The sequence below is a fragment of the Pongo pygmaeus genome, chromosome 1 (genome assembly GCF_028885625.2).
Source record: "Pongo pygmaeus isolate AG05252 chromosome 1, NHGRI_mPonPyg2-v2.0_pri, whole genome shotgun sequence".
NCBI classification, from domain to species: Eukaryota; Metazoa; Chordata; class Mammalia; order Primates; family Hominidae; genus Pongo; species Pongo pygmaeus.
The window spans coordinates 171,036,968-171,058,601 of record NC_072373.2 but is presented as its reverse complement, the minus strand read 5'-3'; positions in this window follow the sequence as shown (position 1 = coordinate 171,058,601).

Genomic DNA, 21,634 nt, shown 5'->3' with positions numbered 1-21,634 from the left:
TGAGGTGTGCCTGACCTCCCATCCCAAGTCATGTCCAAAAACTCAGTTTTCAAGGTTTCTCTGGGGTCTACTTGGCCAAATGATGGTCCTTTCAGTCAGTTGAGGGGCTTAGAATCTTATTTTTATTCTTAGTCCTCACAGGGAAGTTAGGAGAGTCTGGTCTGTCTATGAGTGGCTCTATTTTCAGTAACTTTAGCTTCTGACACTGTTACATGAGGTCATCATCACAGTCTGGTCCTTTCTAGTTATCTTCATTCTCACTTTCTGCCTCAGTGATATCCAGCTTAGTCCCATCCAAAGGTGCAGGAGATCTTTTAAAGAAGGACAATACAACTTTCCCAGTATTATTCTTGGCCAAAGGTGCTCCACACAGATGCTCCCAACTATCCTCAAATCATGCCCACCAGCAGAATCATAGGCCACATATGTGGTTGAAATGAACCTTCTTTTGTGACCATCTAAGTGCTGATATTAAACCTGTATCATCAGTTCAGAAATGTCCTCATAGGTAGATCCTGTTAGGAAACCTCTGTGTCCTTTGTGCCAGTAGACTTCAGATGGGGCCATCTGTAATTATTGGAAAGAGTGTAATAAATTTGAGGATCCAAAGAAAAGTCCAGATCTCAAGTCTTTCATGCCCAGGACCATTTGGGTTTCCATGCAAATTTGCCTACTTCCATCCAAGTGATCCTCTCAGCATATCAAGGGAGGCAGCCTGTCTAAGCAATAGAAGATGATTCTTACAGAATTCCTTCCAGTTATGGGTCCCCACTGACATATGTTTGCAACTTAGAAGGGCCACCAAGTGAAGGCACTTTTCTCAGAACAAAGAAGAAATGACAGTTTATTTTTAAAAATCTATTTTGTATCCACCTAATCAGGCACTCCACTATAGTTAGACTTCTATCCTTTCTCTATCTGGCTTACTGGCTCTTTCTCTTCTTCTAATGCTCTAAATGTGACTTCATGACCCTCTGCTTTTTTTTCTTTCACTTAGCTCCTAGCATCGAATGTGACTCTACAAGTCTCATTCCCTTCCCTGAGCTCTGTTGCGTACCACCCTCCTGGAGTCTGTCACTTAGATGGTACCTGTATTAATCCATTTTTGCGTTACTATAAAAGCCTATCTGAGACTCTAGTAATTTGTAAAGAAAATAGGTTAATTGGCTCATGGTTCTGCAGGCTGTACAGGAAGCCTGGTACTAGCATCTGCCTGTGATGAGGGCCCCAGGAAGCTTACAATCATGGCAGAAGGCAAAGGGGAAGGCAGCACATCTCCTGGGGAGAGAGGTAGGAAGGAGAGAAAGGGGAGGTGTCACGCTCTTTTAAACAACCAGATCTTGGTGAACTCAGAGTGAGAACTCACTCATTACTGTGACGATGGCACTGAAACATCCTGACGGATCCACCCCTATGGCCCAAATACCTCCCACCTCCAAGACCAGGGATCATACTTCAACATGAGATTTAGAGGAGACACATATCCAAACCATATCAGTACTCAATACACTTTTATTGAATACATTCCTTATCTCTAAATGCCACAGAATGTCTTCCATTTGTATACCCCTCTTTCATCAGAAACCAAGCCTGTCTAAAACAGCTTTTCTTCTGATAGATATCGACTCTCTCCAAGTATAGTCAGTGGTGCCACCAATTTCTCAACCACATTGCAAGTCTGGAGGGGCATCCTGGTCAATTCCTCCCTTCCACCTACTGATCTACTCTGGCCAATTTCCTTATCTGTAAAGTGGGGAGAATATCTACCTCCTAGGGCTCTTGTTTAGACTAAATGTGTTAACATGTAAAAAGCACCAGAAAAATACCTAATACATAGAAGGCAATGCATGATAACTATTATTATTTTTATATTTAGAAACCAAAATTACTACATATGGTGTGACACAGAACTTGTTATAGACACCCTGAAGATATAGGATGGACCCCCGCCCAAAATGTGGTTTGCACAAGAGTGATGGCATCACACATGCCCCAAGAGGGAATGAAAAGGTTTGTTACTCATATAATGAGGCTTTCTTGGGAGGGCAGAGTACCTTCAGGCAGGTAGGAAGGTGGCTTGAGAGAGAAGGAAAAGGAGACTTGGGGTTTATATGGTGGCTGGGGTGTGGCTAAGGTGAGGGTTCCCATGCATGGTTTGAGTTTCCCACTGTGGCAAAGGAGGGGTTACTGGTCTTTCTTATCAGCTTGCCCAGATGTGAGAAAAAGGAGAAAAGGGAGGATAAGGCTTAAAAGCTGTCAGCAGTGTTAAAGTTTATGAAAGGCCATTGTTTTGGACTGAGCTTCTGCACTGTTCCAACAGACCAGACCAAACCAGAAAGGATGCATTCACATAAGGTGCCATGTAATCAGACTAAACTCTGAAATAGAGCAGTTTAAACAACAAAACTGGAGAATCATAGCAACCAACCAGAAGGAACCATTTACCTGAGCTGCATAATGGAGTCCCTCTAATTTAATCCTATAAGAAAGTAACTTTGAAAGGACCCATTCTCTTTTCATTCTCTTTTCCTGCTTTCTTCAGCCTTTTTCTGCCCATAAAACTAACCCCCTCTGCTCAGTTCATCAAAATTCTACATTCTAAAATCATAAATAAAAGCCGATTCCATCTTTAAATTTGTTGCAATTTTGTCTTTTGACAACAATCAAACATTACAAAAAAGTAGAGTCAGACTCTTCATCACAGAAATAGTAGGGCAGACCACAACGAATCAGCTACAAAATATTTTCAATTTTTCATTTGAATTGTCTTTAATATGCATTTCCTCCTTCCCCTTCCCATAATCTTGAATGAAGATCCTAATCATTTCAATTATAAGTAACACAAACTCTCTGGCTTCCCTATCTCTACTTGTCCTTTCTTCTCTTGCCCTTCCTGCTCTCAATCATCTTTTTGCCAATGTAATAGCTCAAAGATGAGTTTTCCTTCTCTCTGCAAAGTTTAAAGTGGTTTCTCAGTTGATGTTTTTGAAACATACTCCAAAAATTCTTTGACACCCTCCCCAGAAAGAGGCAAGGTCTATGTCCCCTACCCTTAATTCTGTTTTAACCAATGAGGTACAGGAGAAGGAATGTATGTGATTTTCCAAACTTGGTCAGTGAAGACCATGTAGGTCTACCTGATTTTCTTAGGATGCTTCACCTGGGGGAAGCCAGATACCCCCTAAGAGGTCTGACTCCCTGAGATCCCCATGTTATACAGGGTATGTACAGAGTCTCCTGTTGATAGCCTCTGCTGAGTTCCCAGCCAGGAGCCAGCATCAACTACTGCCATGTGAATGAGCCATCTTGGGCATCCAGCCCAATCAGCCTTTAGATGGTTATAACCTCAGCAGGTATCTGACTGCAATCTAGGAGAAAGGCCCAAAGCAAAAACTTCGTAGTAAGCCCTTCCCAAAGTCTAACCCACAACACTAAGTAAATTAAATGGTTGCTGCTTTACATTTCTAGTTTTAGGCAATTCATTATGCAACATTATAACTGAAACACCCTTATTTAGGCATGAAAAAATTAGGACTGCCAACATATATATATATATATATATTTTAATTATAGAGAAAAATAAAGTGAACACATGTCCAAGATCAATCTAATTCATGAATGAAAAAGACAGCACGTTTGTAAAGATCATCTAAAAAAACGTGTGAGACACTAGTGTTTATATGCACTGAAGAAGGAATGCTGGATGTGTCTTTATAATAGAAAAATTCATGTTCCTTTGGGTATACACCAAGTAATAGGATTGCTAGGTTGAATGGTATCTATATTTAGGTCTTTGAGGAGTTGTCATGCTGTCTTCCACAATGGTTGAACTAATTTACACTCCCACCAACAGTGTATAAGTGTTCCTTTTTCTCCACAAACTTGCCAGCATGTTATTTTTTGACTTTTTAGTAACAGCCATTTTTATGGGTATGAGATGGTATCTCATTGTGGTTTTGATTTGTATTTCTCTAATGATAAGTGATGCTGAGCTTTTTTCCATGTGATTGTTGGCCACATGTATGTCTTCTTTTGAAAAGTGTCTGTTCATGTCCTTTGCTCACTTTTTAATAGGGTTGTTTGGGATGTTTTTCTTGTAAATTTGTTTAAGTTTTTTATAGATGGTGGATATCAGACTTTTGTCAGATGCATAGTTTGAAAACATTTTCCCCCATTCAGTAGGCTGTCTGTTCACTCTGTTGATAGTTTCCTTTGCTGTACAAAAGCCCTTTAGTTTAATTAGATCCTACTTGTCACACATGTATGCATATGTTCACTATAGCACTATTCACAATGGCAAAGACATGGAGTCAACTTAAATGACCATCAATGGTAGACTGAATAAAGAAAATATAGTACATATACACCATAGAATCCTATGCAGCCATAAAAAAGGAGATACTGTCCTTTGCAGGAACATGGGTGGAGCTGGAAGCTGTTATTCTTAGCAAACTAACACAGGTACAGAAACCCAAACATTGCATGTTCTCATTTATAAGTGGGCTCTAAATGATGAGAACACATGGGCACATAGAAGGGAACAACACACACTAGGACCTATCAGAAGGTAAAGGGTGGGAGGAGGGAGAGGATCAGGAAAAATAACTAATGGGTACTGGGCTTAATATCTGGGTGATGAAATAATCAGTATAATAAACCCCCATGACTCAAGTTTACATATATAACAAACCTGCACATGTATCTCTGAACTTAAAATAAAAGTAAAAAAAAAAAATGTTGGAATAAAATTGCTGGGTTAAACACAAAACTTGTCAATGTCCTAAAGGGAAATAAAATCTTAATCTTTGCGGTTACTTTCTTCCAAATAAAATTATTTGCACATGTGCTGGAAAAAATCTATAAGTTATGTTTCTTCACAGAGTCTGGACCTTAAACAGCAGAAAACACTGAGTCAAACAATGGTGCACTTCCACAGAGAATTAACTAATCCTTGGGTATGGCTATTACACAATGCACTCCAGTGTAATACTGAAAACACACAGCTAACAATTTGTCTAAGTTTTTTATATTTTTCATAAGATCTACACTAGATCTCACCTTTTCATAAAGGTCTTTTAAAGGTTGAAAACAACCCAGGTACAAGTGGTGAAGCAGTGGAGATTCAATCTCTGTGACAGACAGTGAGAAAGAGATTTTAAGGGAGGAGTCTATCCTAGCACCTTCAAATGACATCATGCCATCACCCGTCTCCTCCTTGTATTGTGACTGTCATTTAGCAAAATTTGTGGTTTTCAAATATTTTGGGGGTTAGAGAACTGACTGGGTATCTTTCCACTGGAAATAATGGGACTCTTAATAGTGAAGTAGGCTGTGTTTGGGAAATGTCCTGAGAATTGGATTTTCAGATTCCATCACAGAGTGATGTATTTAATCTAAGTAGGAAATATTTGCATGGAAAAGCAGAGCATGCACAGGACTAGAAATCCCTTTTCCAAGCTACCACTTAGTAGCTGAATCACTTCATCTCCCTAAAAGCTGGTTTCCTGAGCTGCAAAATGGGGCCAATAATACTTTTCTAACTCAGAGAGAGCTTTGGAAATGGGACAGCTCCGTTCACAAGTAAAGGATTACTATTATTACCTATGTGAAAACACAAATGGTAGAAAAGGAGAAAATTCATTCAAGCAGCTTGCTGTGTCAATGCAGCCCCGCCCAACTGGCTAGACCAAAAATTTTTAGTGTAACTGACTACTACCCATGGAATTGCCTGAGTGAACATGTTGTTTTGACATCTACTGACAAGGGTAGCTCCGGAAATCCCCTCTTTACCCCAGCAATGACTCATAAAAAGGGCTCAGAAAAAAACAAGAATGAGCTGGGGAAGTCTCCTGAGGCTTTAGCAGACTGGGTCAAAAACTGAGCCTCCAGGAAGGAAGGAAGTGCTAAGGCAGGCTTTGGATTTGCACAGAAGTGAACTGAAACATTGGCTCTGCCATTGTGTGGCCCTGTGATCAGGAAAGTGCCATACTCTGTCTGAGTTTAGTGTCCTCACCCAAAAAAAATGAAGAAAAGAATACTCATTTCAGTGAGTTGATGGGAAATTTGAAATGGTGACAGAAAAATATCAGAGATTTCTTCATACGGTAGGTAATTAAGGAAAAACCCAAATTCCCATCGGTGGCAGAATGAATAAATACATGTTGGTATATTCACATAAGAGAATATAATCAGCAGTAAAAGAAATAAAGTTCAGCTCTACGCGCCAGAGTAACTGAATCTTTACAATGTAATAATAAATATATATGTCTGAATTATGCATCCAACAAAGGAGTAACATCCAGAGTCTACAAGGAACTCAAACAAATCAGCAAGAAAACAAAAACAAAAACAAAAACAAAACAAAACAAAACAAAATCCCATTGAAAAGTGGGCAAAGGACAAGAATGGACATTTCTCAAAAGAAGATATACAAATGGCCAAGAAACATGAAAAAATGCTCAACATCACTGATCATCAGGGAAATGCAAATTAAAACCGTAATGCAATACTGCCTTATCTCAGCCAGAGTGACCATTAAACAGTCAAAAAAACACTAGATGTCCTAATGCTATCCGTTCCCCCTCCCCCTACCTAATGTAAATGACGAGTTAATGGGTGCAGCACACCCATTGTTCTCACTTATATGTGGGAGCTAAGCTATGGGCACGTAAAGGCAGACAGAGTGATACAATGGACATTAGAGACTCAGAAAGCTGGGGGATTGGGGAGGGATAAAAAATTACTTATTGGGTGCAATGTACACTACTTGGGTGATGGATACATTAAAATCCTAGACTTCACCACTGTACAATCCGTCAGTGTAACCAAAAACCACTTGTACCCCTAAAGCAATTGAAATTTTAAAAATTTAAATAAAAATAAATAGTATATATATTATATATGTGTCTGTGTATATATACACAAGCATATATACTTAGTATATGTATATGGTCTATGTAATAGTATGTCTGTATAAATGGTATATTAAAATAAGGAGATAGATAGACATCACAGGAGTTAGGAGAGTTAGAAAAGGGGTTAATTTGAATGGGAAGACAAAGAGAATGGAAGAAAAGGAACACGTGGGAAAGTAGAAGTAGGTGCCAATGTTCTATTTTTAATGTTTGGTGGCAGGTTCATCAAATGCAATATTTATGTTACTATTAATAAAATAAAAGATGTACATAATGAGAGTATATCATGAACTAAAAGTTGCAATTAATTCAATTCTGGTGCAATAACAACACAGAACAGTCATGCTAAAAATACTGTTGTTTCCTTTCTGGGTTTCTTCTCCTAGAATTTTTTTTTTTTTTAAGGAAAAGCACTTTTTAAAATGTAGTTCATTTTCTCCACACTGTATCCATAGTCTTTTGTCCCATAAGTCTTTAATTAAAGCTAAAATAATCATTGGTTTAGGCATATTTAATGGTTTCTATCTTTGAAAACTGCATTCTTTATATAGTTGTTTGCTTCCCATCTTCATAATCAGTCTTTCTAACTTCTATTTCCCACTTGTTTATATAATGGAATAAGGTAAAATGCAGTAAGATATTCAAATAACTGAAAAGAAAACGATATTGTACAGGCAAAATAAAGTCAAGAGCAGAGCCTACACATAGGTCCTTCACAGTCTCACCCTGATATGGTTTGGATGTTGGTCCCTCCAAATCTCATGTTGAAATGTGATTCCCAGTGTTGGGAGGTGAGTGGGTCATGGGGACTGCTGGGAGGTGAGTGGGTCATGGGGACAGATCCCTCATGAATGGTTTAGCACGATTTTCTTGGTGGTAAGTGAGTTCCTGTTGTAATAGTTGTTTAAGAGAGGTTGTTTAAAAGAGTGTGGCACCTCCTCCTGTTTCTTGCTCCCACTCTGTGATTCGTTGGCTCCCCTTCACCTTCCACCATGATTGAAAGCTCCCTGAGGTCCTCACCAGAAGCTGAGCAGATATTGCTTCCATGCCTGTACAGCCTGCAAAACTGTGAGCCAATTAAACCTCTGGTCTTTATTAATTACACAGTCTCAGGTATTCCTTTATAGTAACACAAAAACGGACTAATAGAAACCCCAAACTCAGATTCATCTCTCAACACAATTTCCGTCTAGTCTAGTCATACTGAAAGTCTTACTCTTCCCAAACACATCATAACTGTTTATGCCTCTATTCCAGCCCCCTTCTGGAATGTCTTTATCACCATTTTTTTCTCTCTCAGAAAATTCCTACTCTTTGTTGAGAACTACACTTAAATATTACTTCCTCTGTGAAGTCTTCCTGAACACCCCCAGGAGACTTTGTTGTTATCTCCTCTATGCTGCTATATTACTTAAAAAATACCACTATTGTAGCCTTTAAGACAGTTGTTGTAATCATTTTGTTCACACTTGGCCCCTCTAACTCCTGTAAGGAAATATTAGACCTACTTCACTCAGAAGCGTCGACACTTTACAGAGTAAACAAAAACTTGGGTGACTGAATGAGCGATTATTATATTAAATATTTCATACCTCTTCTTCTTGCTGGCAATTCTTCAACTGTGGTGGGTGCTAACTGCAAGTGCTCAAGAGATCAAATGTCCAAGAGGAAGTTTCTTGGAGAAGGGTTTTTTGTTTTTTGTTTTGAGATGGAGTCTCGCTCTGTCCACAAAGGCTGGAGTGCAGTGGCGCGATCTCGGCTCACTGCAAGCTCCGCCTCTCGTGTTCATGCCATTCTCCTGCCTCAGCCTCCCAAGTAGCTGGGACTACAGGCGCCCACCACCACGCCCGGCTAATTTTTGTATTTTTAGTAGAGACGGGGTTTCACCGTGTTAACCAGGATGGTCTCGATCTCCTGACCTCATGATCCGCCCGCTCGGCCTCCCAGAGTGCTGGGATTACAGGCATTAGCCATCGCGCCTGGCTGAGAAGGGGGTTTTATGTGGAGCCTTGAAAGATAAAAAATATATATATAGAAAAGGGAGAATCCCCTCTGCTAACTCTGTCAGTCTCTAGTTGTTATCTTACTTCATCTCTGTCTGAAAGACTCATCTTCATCCCAGCAATAAACGTAACTGAGTCCAAATAAGGGAACAGATTACTGGCTTGTGAGAGAGCCTCACAGGAACCATGCAAGCAAACACTTGTAGACACAACTTTTGCTGGCCTGGGAAAAGCTTCCGGAGAAGGAAAGCTGCAAGATATTTTTAGGTTACTTCTACTTGAATATTGCCTCTTCTGAAATGTGTATGGATGGAAAGAAAGGGAAGTCAGTGTGACTAATTCAGATAATAAAAGGGGTCAGATAGGCAGTGAATGCTATGGGAGCTCCTATTAAATAATATCCTGCTATTCAAGGTGAAGCACACTCATGTGCAAATGCTGCAGGCTATTAAGAAAAGATAGCATGGTGTAATGACTAAAGTTCGGGATTTGGTATTATACCTGAGCTCAAACCCATGTGTCAGATACCTAGCCAAATAGCCTCATAAGTAACCAAACTTTTTTGACTATTTAGTTCATCATTGATTAAATGGGAAGGTAATAACATCTACTTCATAGAATTGTTGTATGATTAAAGGAGATATAAAAACAATCAGTACATTAGAAGTGTTCAGTAAATGGTAGCAATTACTGTTATTTAAACTCTGAATTTCTGTTTCCTGGAGCAGAAAATATGGTGAGGGGCAGACAATATTACTTACATCACAGAAGGATTAGATGAAGAAATCTTTAGTTAAAATATTTAGGATAGTATTTAGCACATAGCTCAGCATTCAGTGAATATCTGAATCAAGATAAAATGAGGAAATTGATCTAGGGTTTCTTAATTTTTTCAGTATAAAGCTAGCTGTGGACCATTTCTCTCTCTCTCTCTCTCTCTCTCTCTCTCACACACACACACACACACACACACACACTAAATTTTGAATAAAATTTTAGTGACTCTCTGAAGTCTATTAAAAAAAATGGCATCCCTGGATATCCAGGTTTAAAAATCTCTGATTAAAATAAAGATATAAAATACAGGCTCCAAGAAATGAAGACTGTGTAGGTGATTGTTTCTTCTTTTGTTTTAAGAGAATGAGTCCATTATTCATTTTTAAAACTCAATTAACTGAGTTAGGCACAGGCTTAAGTGTAAATTAATAAACCCCTTTTGTGGAGGACACAGGAAACAATGGCAAATATTCAATCTTTACTCTTCAAAGTTGGACTGGTTTATTTTCTGCCCTTTTTGAACGTGCTATAGATTTTAATCCCCTTTTGGCCTTTTCTTTTGAAGAGAGCTAATGGAATTGTACCCCCTCTGTCCTCATTTTCCATTCCTCAACATGTCTGGGCTTTTGCCTCCAAAGGTTAACATCGCTATGAAGTAATGTAATTCTTTACTGCTATTTAGACAGATTTATTCAGAGCTCTATCTCCACAGACATCTGTAAGCATAGTGAATGTGACATCCAGAATTGCCCAGTGGGGCTGGATATTATATTTATAGTAGCCAAACTCAAAACTAAAAAACAAAAATCCTCAAAACCTCCATAACTTTGGATTTAACTAGAATTGAACAACAATGTGTTTCAAATAATTTTCTAATTAGGGTAGGAAAATGCCTCTGAAGTAAGAAAGTTAGGCATTGGGCTAGCCACACATAGAGATGAGCTCAGTTTCAATTAATTTGCCTTACATTGGAGCACTGAAGTTAACCTTACCCATCATTTCTGGGTTGGATAAAATGTGCAGATTCACAGAGTCACAAACACTGAGGTTTAAGAAAGACATTAAAACGGCATTCATGTGCTCATAGCAAGCATCAGTAATTGATCACAGCACAATTTCTTCCTGAAAGAAAGGTAGCCACTATCAATTCATTTGGAACTGCCATGAGAGTAGAAACCTATTTGCCATATCTGCTATTCTAAGGAATGCATTTAGGAAATATTCTTGTCACCATCTCCACACTCAAGACCCTCTTATGAAAAGGACCTACCAGTGGCCTCTTCCATCTTGAGGCTGTAGAACTTTCTTAAATTCAAACATCAAAATCTACCTACTACTTTAAAACTGGTTTCCTCCTGGGGGGGAGAGGGGGACAAAACACATCTAATCCCTCTCCCAATTAACATTCGGCAGGCTCTTTAATTAATTCCTTCATTTACTATTTCTTGAGCATTAACTGTATCATAGGCACTATGCCAGACAGTTGGGGTATCATGTTGAGCAAGATAGATCCCTGCTGTCACAGAGCTTCTAACTCCCCAGGGAAGAAGAGATTTGACGACAGCCATGATTCTTCTGGTCTCCTGGCTAACCACTCCCAATTCTGTAAACACTTGTATGAAGTGCCTTCACTGTTCTGCTCAGGCTCCTCTAAATTTGCTGTAATTGGTCTAGGACCCTCTCAAGGGGCGTAGCCTAAATAACACCAGGAGGAAGGCTGGGAAGAGTAAGGCTTGTCACTTCTGGCCAAGATTAAGTACTTTTTCCTGTGAGTTCCTGAAGTCCTCCTCCTCATCAACCTTTTATCTGATTCCCCAGCTGCTCTATGGGTAGGAGATGGAGGGCAATGACTAGACAATCGGAATGATCTGGAATGATTATCAGTTTCAGCCTGATTTAGAGCATTCCCATTATAGGCATACTTACTAATTGAAACCCTGGACTTCCAAGACCAACAGACCTGTGCTTAAGTCTCAGCTTTTCCACTTACTAACTTAAGCTAGCAAGCCCAACTTTGTGAGTTTGTGACCTGTGCAGTCATATGTGGTTGGGGGTGGGGGTAGGTGAGCAAGCTCAGGAGAATTCTGAACTTGGTTTAGTGCTCTGCTATCACTGTCTTGAAATTCCTAATAATTTGCCAACATGAGGCTTTGCATTTTTATTTTGCACTAGGCCTCACAAATTCTACAGCTGGTCATGTAAGCAAGTTACTTAATGTCTCTGAGATTTAATGTCTTCATCTAAAAAACAGGGGTGATGATGCTACCTACTACACAGGTTCTAGTGAGTTTTATATGAGGCAATGTGTACTATGCCTCTCCCTAGTAATCCCCCCACCAATGTAAGTCAATGGAATTTTTATTTAGAATATCTGACATGAAGTATTCTGAATTTAGCATATATGCTGCCAAAGTGAGTATTTCTAAATTCTATGTACCATTAATTACCCTTTTTTTTTTTTTGTACTTCTTCCATTCTCCTAGCTATGTAATAGATGTTTGGGAAAGAGGAGTTAACTTTTCTTTTTAACTGGGCATCTGATTTCTTTGGTTGCCTGTGACAAAAATGGCTTCTGGCTAACTTATGCAAAAGGGAATTTTTGGAATGATAACATAATTGCAAAACAGACAAAAACAATAGCAACACTGGAGAATCAGGCTTGGAGAGACAGCTTCCTTCTGAGGTGGAAGAGTTTTGGCAGCAGTAGAAAGCATGAACTCCTACCATTTTCAGTCGCTTTGTCACTCTGCTGAAGATTCAAATTCCAGAGATGGGTATCCATGGCTTGGCTTGGTTCACATGCTCATCTCCAGGCTAGGAAAAGGCTGGGCATCTAATTACAGCAGTCCTATAGACTACAGGTGGAGGGGACTCGCCAAAATACAAATGACAGGCTGATATGAAGGGGAAATAGGTCCAGAAAAATAAAAACAAAATAAATCTTCTGAGTGCCTGCTATATAACTGGTGCTCTGCTAGGGATTTTCATAGAGTATTCATTTACCTGACATACAGTGCCTAATATGAGTTGAGCACTCTGTAAGCACTTGTTGAATACATGAATGAGTGAGTGAATTATTGAACCCTCGCACAACTCTTAGAAGTAGATATTAGTCCCATTTTACAGAGGAAGAAACTGAAACTCAGGGAACTTAAATAGTTTGCTTAAAATTATACAACTAGTAAGTAGCAGAGTTGATATTGAAACCTGATTCTCATTCCAAAGCTTATGATTGTTATGCCACTGCATGCTGGCAGCCTTTCTTAAGGTATATGTGGGGACTGCTTTAAACCTCTGTACCTTCTCCTGTGCCTCCCCAAATCACAGGAGCTGCTGGATTCTAGAAAGTTTATCTGGGCCGGGGAAGGTTCATTTTGTGGTTCTCTACTAATTTCAGAAAGGAATGTGTCACAAGGCATGTGACTCTGAGTAAGACACCTGAATCTCCTCAACATTAAGTGGGTATAATATAATAATGGTTATCTCCCCATAAAGTTCTCAGTAGATTGGTGAAGAGTATATTTATAAAGCTCTGGTATAGTTCCTATACATGGAAAGCCCTCAGAAATGACAATCGATAGTCTCAAAAAAAAGTATAGAGAAACAGGAAGAAAGTGCTGGGGGAGGTATCAGGTTTCAGAAAGTTAAGACTCCACTAGATAAACTATCATTTTACATATATCTTAGAAAGAAAAAGCATTGTCAATTCAACTATGACATACTGTATTACTTGGAGTTTCCATTTTGTATTATTAATACTGAGAAAATATTTTTTAGACTGTAGACATAACTTTTAAAATGAAAATCTCTTTTAGACTTTTTCAGACATATACTCTAATCATATATTGCCCCTTTGTATATGTAAAAAGGAAAATGTAAGCAAAATTCATTAAGACTAAGACTTCACATTTTGAATGGTTCACCTCTTCTGAAGCACTTTTTAACTCAGTTATTGATGTGTTTCTCCTCACAATATTGTCAACTGAGCCATCAAAAGAATTGAAGAATGCAGAATTTCTTTAAAGAGTGCTACACTGTTGTTTTGGGAATGTTCTGTCAAGCCACTGGTATCAATTCACAAAATTTGATGCTGATGCTATCTTTTTTGATTTTACTGTAAGATACCAGTGGAAGTTTTCCAGACAGCAACTGTAACTTGCATTTGTTTCTCCAAAGGTCTATAGGTGGTTTGTTGATTAAAACATCAGTGGCTTTAGTTGTCTAGTCATTCTGTCCAAGAATTATAACCAAGTACTTGTAGGCAGGCAGTGACACTATAGCATTGGTAATTTGACATCATTGATTATAAGGTATGCCCTGATTTCAATTATGTTAAATGTTAAGTAAGAATGTGTATCTCAGTCCGGGTGCGGTGGCTCATGCCTGTAATCCCAGCACTTTGGGAGGCCGAGGTGGGTGGATCACCTGAGGTCAGGAGTTCGAGACCAGCCTGACCAACATGGTGAAACGCCGTCTCTACTAAAAATACAAAATTAGTCGGGCATGGTGGCACATGCTTATAATCCCAGCTACTCGGGAAGCTGAGACAGGAAAATTGCTTGAACCTGGGAGGCAGAGGTTGCAGGGAGCCAAGATCACACCATTGCACTCCAGCTTGGGCAATGAGCGAAACTCTATCTAAAAAAAAAAAATAAATAATAATAATAATAATGTGTATCACAGAATACATGAAATATGGCTGTAGAAAAGTTCTGGGAATTAGATGTTTTCAGACCTTGTATTCTATATCTTGCTTTGTCACACTAGCTTATGACTTCAGAAAATTTTCAAATGTTTGAAGGTATAACCTTGTTGAATCCCCTCACTTCACAGATAAGAAAACTAAAGTGCAAAGAAATGTTGCAACTTAAATTATTCAAGGACACTCTGAGTAGGACAGGCTGACTTGTGTCCCTCTGTCCTGTTCATTCTGCTTCACTGTTTCCATGAAAAAAGGATTATTCCAGAAGAGTATGAAGTATTGGCAATTATGTGCACTCTATCTAAAAGCTCCACAATGTTCTCTAATCACTCACTATCTATTCTGGGCATCTCCAACTGCTTTAGTCTTTCTTGGCCTTTAAATCCCAAATCAAATGTCGCCTCTGTTGGGATGTGTTTTTTTTTTGTTTTTTTTTTTTTCCAAGAGCCCTTCCCATTCTTTATCTCCCCAAGCAAGTAATTGCTCCAGGTTTTGTGGTTCCACAGCACTTAATTCCTATTACTCTCATAAAAATCACCACATTGTTAGATTTTAATTTGTTTCAAAATCTTTTTTAAAAACTTATCAAAAAATCTCAAACATATGCAAAGTAAACAGAATAGTTTAATTAACCTGTGTTCCCATCATACAACTTCAACTATAAACTTCCTGCCATTACTAATTCTTCTATACATCCCATCACTCTTTACCCCCAATAAAATTATTCATTTGATGTAAAATTTATATATAATGAAATGAACAATTACAAATGGATATGTTCATGCAACTCACAAACCCACCAATGTTTGAACATTTTCAATACTCCAGAAAGTTTTCTTATGTTCCTTCACAGTTTGGCTCCCCCAACCTCTTCTACTCTCTCAAGGCAATTCTCAAATGACTTTTTTTCCACTATAAATTAGTTTAGATTGGATTAGACTTCACATAAATTATAAATTTAAATTAGTTTAGATTGGATTAAAACGTCACGTAAATGCAATCACATAGACATGTGCAAAGAATTTCATTGAGATGCTTGCCTAGAGGCACCCAGAACTGGCACTGTCCACAAAAAAAGGACCAAAGCAACAAATAGATAACCAGACTTCACATAGAACATCTAAAAGAGAACATTGGAATTCAGCAAGGAACTGAGAAAGACCCTCCGAGGCACAGAAACTTGAGATAGCAGCATAGAGAGGGAAGTGAAGCAGCTAGTCAGAAGCAACTCTGAGGCAAGAGAGACTCCTCATAGCCAGAAGAAGTAAGTGGGAGATCCCTAGCAGTCCACATTCCACCACATATGCCTGCAATTCTGAGTAAAGAAGAGTCTTCCAGCCCTCAGAGGTCATGAGCCTAGTATAGGAAGCTGCCTGGGGTCCACATGACTGCAGTCCCAAAGAAGAAATCAACACTGCACCCCCATCCTCTGGGGCCCAGGCTGCTGCAACATGGCATTATTTTGAGAACAAAGCCACCACAAGACTAAATCCTGCCCTGGGGCTCAATAGCTCTAGCACTTCCACATCCCTGGGGAACACTTTGACATCCCCCCGAGAGATACCCAGAAGGATGCAGCATCATGAAACCAGCTGCAATCAGCAGTGCAGATGTGACCTCAGCACCTGACTCCAGGCAGTACCCTACATCCCAGTGCAAAGGCAGTTCAGTACATCAGGGGGATTGCCCCAGGACATAAAGAACTGAAGTACACATTCCCCAGAATCTGAGCGGTATCTCTCCACTGACAGTGGCCCTGCACCCTACAGTGGCAGGGCTGCTGCGTGCCTGCATGTGCCATCCAGAGACCCAAAGACCAGACTGCCCAGGGCCCACTGCACTGTCCAGGACTTAAAGACCAGCCCACCTGGGGCCTAATGCCACCACCTGTGAACCTGCCCCCTTCAGGGGCAGGGAGACCACATACCCATGTGTGTCCCTGAGAAACACAAAGCTCAGACTGCCTAGTGTCCCTGTCCCCAGCAAAAATGCTTCACAGCCTTCACAAACAACCACAGCCTAAGCCAGTAAGAAGCTCATAGGTACCACTGACATTTATTATAGATGAAAAAATCATGCAAAGACTATACTGCACCCCCCCAGATCCAAAGCCAAAGTACTCTACTCAACTGATACTATAGATACATCCACAGGAAAAAAATCATTCCCTACAAAAGGTACTCCATAAAATTGGAAGAAGCAACTGTTACATCAGATGTATAGATATCAATGTACGGATATAAGAAACATAGAAAAACAAGGAAACATGATACTTCCAAAGGAACACAGTAATTCCCCAGGAGCAGACCCAAAGAAAGGAAAATCTATGCAATTCCTGAAAAGAAATGGAAACTAATGATCTTAAGGAAATTCAGTGAGATACAAGAGAACACAGATAGATAATACAAAGCAATAATAAAACCAATTTATGACCCAAATGAGAAATACAACAGAGACAAATATCATAAAAAGGAACCAAACAGAAATCTTGGAACTGAATAATTAAATGAATAAAATAAAGAATATAATTGGGAGTTTCAACAATAGATTAGATCAAAAAGAATAATTTCTGAACCCAAAGACAGGTTTTTGAAATAACTCAGTCAGACAAAAAGAAAAAGACAAAAGAATAAAAGCAAATGAAAAACACCTATATAACATATGGAATATCATTAAGTAAACAAATATTCAAACTTTGAGAGTTCCAGAAGAAGAAGAAGAGATGGGAAAAGAGAAGAGATCTTAGTCATAGTCATAAATTCTTTGCTCAACCAATGTCCAGAAGAGTTTTCCCTAGGTTCTCGTCTAGTATTTTTAAAGTTTTGTGTCTTACATCAAAGTATTTAATCCATCTTGAGTTGATTTTTGTATATGCTGAGAGATAGGGGTTCAGTTTCATTCTTCTGCGTATAGCAATCCAATTTCTCCAGCACCATTTATTGAAAAGGGTATCCTTTCCCCAATATAGGCGCGTCTCAGCATTCTTTGTCAAAGATCAGTTGGCTGTAAATACGTAACTTACTGCTAGGTTCTCTATTCTATCCCATTGAACAACTTGTCTATTTTTATACCATTACTATTCTGTTTTAGTTACCGTTGCCTTGTAATATAACTTAAAGTTAGGTAATGTAATGCCTCCAGCTTTGTTCTTTTTCCTTAGGATTGCTCTGATTATTCAGGCTGTTTTTGGTTCAACAAGTTTTTTAAAACCAAATCATATCAGTGAAATAAAACTAGAATAAAATAAAACTGGACATCAATAATAAGAAAAACTTTGGAAACTGTACAAATATAAAACAATTAAAAATATTCTTCTGAACCACTAATAGGTCTATGAAGAAATTAAGAAGTAAATTAAGAAATGTCTTAAAACCAGTGAAAATAGAAACACAACATAATGAAGTCTATGGGATACAATAAGCATTATTAAGAGGGAATTTTACAGCGATAAATTCCTACAACAAAAGAGTAGAAATTTCAAATAAACAACCTAATGTGCACTTCAAGGAACTAAAAAAGCAAAAACAAAGCAAACATAAAATTGGTAAAAGAAAAGAAATAATAAAGATCAGAGAAGAACTAAATAAAAGAAAAAAAAGACCAACAAAATGAAAAATCAGTTTTTGAAAAGATAAATAAGATTGACAAACTATTAGCTAAATTAAGAACAAAAGACAAAAGATCCAAATAATAAAATTTCAAATAAAAAGGGAGAGAATATAGCTGATACCACAGAAATACAATGTACCATTAGAAACTGTTATGAACAACTATATGCCAACAAATTGGAAAACCTCGGGGATAAAATTCCGGGACACATATAACCTACAAAGAGTGAACCAAGAAGAAATAAAAAACCTAAACAGACCAGTAATGAGTAACAAGATTGAATCAGTAATAAAACATCTACCAACCAACAAAGAAAAACTGAGGACCAGATGGCTTTACTGCTGAATTCTCCTGAACTTTTTTTCTTTTTTTTATTATTATTATTATTATTATTATTATTATTATACTTTAGGCTCTATGGTACATGTGCGCAACGTGCAGGTAAGTTACATATGTATACATGTGCCATGCTGGTGCGCTGCACCCACCAACTCGTCATCTAGCATTAGGTATATCTCCCAATGCTATCCCTCCCCCCTCCCCCCACCCCACAACAGGCCCCGAAGTGTGATGTTCCCCTTCCTGTGTCCATGTGTTCTCATTGTTCGATTCCCACCTATGAGTGAGAATATGTGGTGTTTGGTTTTTTGTTCTTGCGATAGTTTACTGAGAATGATGATTTCCAATTTCATCCATGTCCCTACAAAGGACATGAACTCATCATTTTTTATGGCTGCATAGTATTCCATGGTGTATATGTGCCACATTTTCTTAATCCAGTCTATCATTGTTGGACATTTGGCTTGGTTCCAAGTCTTTGCTATTGTGAATAATGTGGCAATAAACATACGTGTGCATGTGTCTTTATAGCAGCATGATTTATAGTCCTTTGGGTATATACCCAGTAATGGGATGGCTGGGTCAAATGGAATTTCTAGTTCTAGATCCCTGAGGAATTGCCACACTGACTTCCACAAGGGTTGAACTAGTTTACAGTCCCACCAACAGTGTAAAAGTGTTCCTATTTCTCCACATCCTCTCCAGCGCTTGTTGTTTCCTGACTTTTTAATGATTGCCATTCTAACTGGTGTGAGATGGTATCTCATTGTGGTTTTGATTTGCATTTCTCTGATGGCCAGTGATGGTGAGCATTTTTTCATGTGTTTTTTGGCTGCATAAATGTCTTCTTTTGAGAAGTGTCTGGATCCCTTCCTTACACCTTATACAAATATCAATTCAAGATGGATTAAAGACTTAAATGTTAGACCTAAAACCATAAAAACCCTAGAAGAAAACCTAGGCATTACCATTCAGGACATAGGCATGGGCAAGGACTTCATGTCTAAAACACCAAAAGCAATGGCAACAAAAGCCAAAATTGACAAATGGGATCTAATTAAACTAAAGAGCTTCTGCACAGCAAAGGAAACTACCATCAGAGTGAACAGGCAACCTACAAAATGGGAGAAAATTTTTGCAACCTACTCATCTGACAAAGGGCTAATATCCAGAATCTACAGTGAACTCCAACAAATTTACAAGAAAAAAACAAACAACCCCATCAAAAAGTGGGCGAAGGACATGAACAGACACTTTTTTTTTTTTTTTTTTTGCTGATTGCCTAGGCTAGAGTGCGATGGTGCAATCATAGCTCACTGTAACCTCAAACTGCTGGGCTCAAGCAATCCTTTTGCCTTAGCCTCTCAACAGGTGCATGCCACCATGCCCAAGCTAAACATTTTAAAAATATTTTTGTAGAGATAGCATCTCACTAAGTTGCTTAGGCTGGTCTCGAGCTCCTAGCTTCAAGCAATGCTACTGCCTCAGCTTCCCAAAGCACTGGGATCACAAGTGTGAGCCACTGCACCTGACCCCACACTTTTAAAGGACTAACACCTTCTTTAAAAGGTATCATTGTGAAAAGCCAGTACTACCCTGATTCCAAAAGTAGACAAAGACACAACAAAAAACTTACAGGCCAATATTCCTGATGAATATAGTTGCAAAAATTCTCAACAAAATACTAGCAAACCGAATCCAACAGCACACCAAAAAGATTATAGACCATGATCAAGTGAAATTTATCTCAGGGATGCAAGGATTTTTCAACAGACACAAATCAATAAATGTGATATATCACATCAGCTGAATGAAGGACAAAAATCATATAAACATCTCAATAGATACAAAAAGCATTTGGTAAAATTCAACATCTCTTTATGATAAAAATTCTCAACTATTAATAGGTGAAGAAGGAACATATTTTATCACAAAAAAAGTTTATGCTAAAAAATAAACCACACAGCTAACATTATATTGAATAGGGAAAAGCTGAAATCTTTTTTTCTAAGAACCGTGACAAGACAAGGACGCCCACCTTCACCACTGTTATTTAACATAGTACTTGATGTACTAGTCAGAGCCATTAGGCAAGATAAAGAGATAAAGAGCATCTCAATTAGAAAAGAGAAAGCCAAATTGCTCCTGTGTGCAGATGACATGATCTTACATACAGAAAAACCTTAACACTTCACTAAAATACTATTAGAACTGATAAATGAATTCAGTAAAGTGGCAGGATACACAATCAACACACAAAAATCAATAGTATTTCTAAACACCAATGATAAACTGCCTGAAAAAGAAATTGAGAAAGTGACCTCATTTATAACAGCTATGAAGAAATAAAATACTTAGGTATAAATTTAATCAAGGAGGTGAAATACTTAGGAATAAATTTAACCAAGAACATGAAAGACTTACAATAAAAATTATGAAACACTGATGAAAAAATTTGAAGACACAGAAAAAATGAAAAGATATTCCATGTTCATGGATTAAAAGAATTAATACTGTTAAAATGGCCATACTACCGAATGTAATTTACAGAATCAGTACAATTCTTATCAAAAGACCAATGACATTCTTCACAGAAATAGAAAAAGCAATCCTAAAATTTGTATGGAAACACAAAAGACTGAATAGCCAAAGTAATACTGAGCAAAAAGAACAAAGCTGAAGGCATCACACTATCTGACTTCAAAATATCCTGCAAAGATATAGTGACCAACACAATATTGCATTGGTATAAAAACTGACACATAGACCAATGGAACAAAATAGAGAACCCAGAAATAAATTCATGTATTTACAGCCAACTGATTTTCAACAAAGGCACCAAGAACATTCACTGGGGAAAGAACACCGTCTTCAATAAATGATTTTGAGTAAACTGGATATCCACATGTAGAAGAATGAAACTAGACCCCTATCTTATGTCATATACAAAAATAAACTCAAATGAATTAAAGACTTAAATGTACCAGCAATATATAAGAAGTTGTTACTCCACATTTTTTCCTGTATTTGTTGTTGTCAGTCTCTTTAATTTTAGCCATTCTAGACATTATGTAGTGATATCTCATTGTGGTTTTTATTTGCATTTCTCTGACAAGTAATGATACTGAAACGTTTTTCATGGGTTTATTGGTCATTCATGTATTTTCTTTTGTGAAGTTTTTGTTCAAACCTTTTGCCCATTTTTATAATTGGATGTTTGTCTTTTTATTATTGAATTATAGACATTCTTTATATGTTTTGGATTAACATCATTGGCAGATATATGTTTT